General features: G+C 42.1%; 1 long non-coding RNA gene across 1 annotated transcript; it reads right to left on the bottom strand.

Moving 5' to 3' along the window:
• Positions 1-246: 246 nt before the first annotated feature.
• LOC111651576 (uncharacterized) lies at positions 247-1,944 on the bottom strand. The gene is made up of 3 exons (XR_002760529.2): positions 1,797-1,944; positions 1,555-1,685; positions 247-319 (listed from the first exon to the last, which is right to left on the bottom strand). It is a non-coding gene; the product is annotated as an uncharacterized LOC111651576 (long non-coding RNA).
• Between the last annotated feature and the right edge of the window lie 1,715 nt (positions 1,945-3,659).

The following is a 3,659-nucleotide window of genomic DNA, read 5'->3' as shown; positions in this document are numbered from 1 at the left end:
ACTAGTTCCAGGACACATCCCTGTTTATCCAGTCATAAATTATGAACCATGTGTGTGAAACTTGTAATGGCTAAAACGTGTTTTGTGAGGTCACACTGACCTTGACCTTTGACCTTTGACCACCAAAATTTAATCAGTTCATCCTTGAGTCCAGGTGAATGTTTGTGCCACATGTGAAGGAGTTCCGTCGAGGTGTTTCTGAGATATCGTATGTTTCCGTCTTCGTAAAGACTAAAGACAAACTTACCGGTTTGAGACGCAGCTGTCCGTTCAGGTTCTGCAGCAGCCCGTGGCGTCTGGACACTCTCTTGTCATTGACCTGAGACCAGGTGAAGACCAACGAGACCGGACACAAGACGGGTTTGTTTTGGGATGAAAAAAAAGAGAAATAGATCACACTCTTGACGGATACTGATTACACATAATCAGTTACTGGATTCACATCAAACTTGCTGCGGATATTCTCGGTCCGCAGAGAGAGAATGCTGATGGTTCTGCCAGTGTTTCCTCTGGAGCTGCCATCAGGACCGAAACGGGACCGGCCTTTTGCTTATTAATTATTACTCAAAATAAACAGATAAATTGTAAAAAATACGGTTAAAATGGACGTAATGAGCCCTGTACATGTTGGACTTTAGACTTAGGCTCGTGACTTAAGACTTATTTTTGGGGGTTGGTCAGCGCTACAGAGACAAACAGTGCAGATCATCTGATACGACACGACCTGGTCCTCCATGTCACCAGTGTGACAGCGTCCTCCAGTGGCTCAGTCACAGACCTGCAGCTCAGATCCAACACTCACATCCTGCTCACTTTTATTTTGTAGGAGCTCATCTTTTCTGGTTGTGGATTTGGGACTTAGAATAACAACACAGTAAATCTATCATATTTATATTGATAATCTACTTTTAAAAAATGAATAATTTGTTTAAGGAAAAGAGGAATGCTGTCCCACAATCCCTTGCTGCAGTAACATTTAAAGCTATGCACCAATTCACCTCAGCAGAGCCACGTACATGTAGAAACATCAGAGCAGCTGTTTCATGTTTGTGACTCCATCCAGAACTGATGGAAAGCTTTTCTCATCAGCTCAGATTTATTCTCTTTAACTCCAGTCAGCAGTCATCATGAAGAAAGAGCAGATTTAATTTATTGTTAAAAATATCATCATCATGACAAAATATTATAGCCTTTACATAAATGTGGAACGCAATGAATGAATGAATAATGACTAAAAATGAATTTTCTCTACAGAAATGTCAAAGCGCTTATGTCACCGAAATATAAACTCATGTCTGAATATAATTTATTCTGATCTCTTGTTCAGTTACTTATTATTTAAATATAATTTTAACTTTCTCTATTAGTATTTTTCTTATTTCAACATTCAATCTTGTTTGTTATGTGTTAGTAGTTAAAGGAGGATTTTTAAGTGTTATAAATAAAGTTAGTTTGAAGGTGAAAACAATAGAATACAGAGTAGAGTAACCACTTAATAATAAAGAGTAATGCTGGAATCAAACTAAACTAAACTCCAGCCTGAGGAGGACTCACTCCCAGGAGGGGCCCCCTGCCGAGCACCGTCTCTCCCGGCGGCAGGTGAACGGGAGCCCCGCCGTCCACCGGGACGAGGTCGAAGCCGGACATGTGCTGCCGAGGGCGGGAGGCAGCTTCACCCCGGTTCACTGGTAGGAAACACAACAACGAGGCTGCGTCTTCAGATGTGGATGCTGGAGATAATTAAGCGGGAGAATGAAATGAAGTCTGCTCTGAGGTCACGAGCAGTGAACCCTTACCTCTGCCCACCTGTCGTGGCGGGAAACCGGACAACAGTTTCACCCCCCTGAGACTTAAAATTCAAAGCGACAAAACAGACACAACAACTTTCACAATCAGAAACACAATTCAAAACTTCCGGGTTGCTGGGGAGCATGCGCAGTAGAGTACACACGCTGGCGCTGGTCAGATTTCCGGCAGAATTCCTCATTTTTACATATTCTTGTTCATTAACGTAATGTTTGTGTTTATAAAATAAACATCAAGACGCTTTATTGATGAATCGATAACAATCTTTAATTCGGCATATATGTCTGAACTGTACATTACTTTAGTTAATCAAAAATCAAACTTATTTATTTGGTTATCTCGTTTCAGCCCCTCTGTTGTCATCATATTATGGATTTTAATAGGTAGATATAAAGAAAGAAATAGAGATAGAATAAAACCTCAAATGCAGATTTTGCATGAACGTTATTTGGCCACGATTTTGAGTCACTCCTTGAAATGAGCTTGTTAATTTAAAATAAAACAGTACTTAAAACAGGCTGTAAATAAACGGTATTTTCAGTTAACCATACGCCGAATTGAAGAAGCGCTGCAAGTGATACAGAAAATATGAAAACGTCTATATTTCTTCAGATAAATGTTTTTCTTTACAAGAATGCAGTTTTAAATTAGCGGATTATTGAGCATCGGGAGGAAATGGACGTTGCTACAGATTACGGTGCTTACACGTAAACATCGTATGGATCCCTCGGATGGTGTACAGAAAACAGTTTAGTGACTTTATTCTGAGAAAATATAAATTCAAATGTTGTTGTTTTTTAATTAACCGGAGTGCGACGCTTGTGCGCATGCGCGCTTCACCAAAAACACGGTGACGTGTGTAAACAGCCGTTGAGGCATTTAAACCTTCAGCTGGCATCGCGAGGAGCGACTGCACCGCAGGTAAGAGACGGCCGGTACCACGACACAGCTCCGCGTGTACGTTAAAAAACACCGGCAGGTATTTCCCGCCGCTGCTCCTCCGTGAAGATTAAGAAGCGTTGGGTGTGAAAGCTGCGGGTGTGTTGAGCCGCCGTCGAGAGATGTGTATAAGAGACAGCCCTTGACGTGATGAACAGGAAACATCAATGTGAATCTCTTCACTGACCTGACCTCTGACCTCCTGCTGTCTCCTCTGTGCAGGTGACATTAGTGAGGAACTACACTCGCAGCTGTCTGAAGAGCGATTGGCTGAGAGGACGGTACAGCCACGTGAGGTCAGCGGAGGAGCTGAGCGGCAGGAGGATGACGCCGCTGGACGCCGAGACGTGGGGAGAGATCCTGCAGGCCGAGCTGGACAGATGACGGACGCCGCCGTTGAGGATTTTATTTAACGCACCTCGAGCACTTCAGAGTGTCTGATTTTTAACGCTAATGTATATTTTATACTCTGTTTTATGAGAGGAAACAAACTGTACATATCATTTTTTACTTTTTTAAGAAAAAACAATCATGGAGGATGAAAATGAACTAGAAACATTATTGGCTGGAACTGATTCTTACTGAAAAGCTGTTTGATGTAAATATGGCTGAGATGCAATAAATCACAGGTTTGTGAAGCTCATGATCTTGTTTTTATTGACAGTGTGAGAGACGAGTGAAGTCAACTTCACATTGTTCTTCCGCCCGGCGACAGTCAGAGAAAACTTTGTTTTCAGGTTGTCCATACGTTCGTTTCATTCTCGTGGACACGATGTCTCAGATCTTCAAATCTGGCTCAAACATTCACCTGGACTCGAGGATGAACTCATTACATTTTGGTGGCCAAAGGTCAAAGGTCCTCAGAAAACACTTAGCCATTACTCAAGACTTCACACAACAATTATGACAAATGG

The sequence above is a fragment of the Seriola lalandi genome, unplaced genomic scaffold (assembly GCF_002814215.2).
Source record: "Seriola lalandi dorsalis isolate HSWRI2012SDOR001 ecotype SW California unplaced genomic scaffold, Sedor1 jcf7180002053692, whole genome shotgun sequence".
NCBI classification, from domain to species: domain Eukaryota; kingdom Metazoa; phylum Chordata; class Actinopteri; order Carangiformes; family Carangidae; genus Seriola; species Seriola lalandi.
The sequence above is the reverse complement of the archived record's forward strand: the minus strand, read 5'-3'. Positions and strand labels throughout refer to the sequence as shown.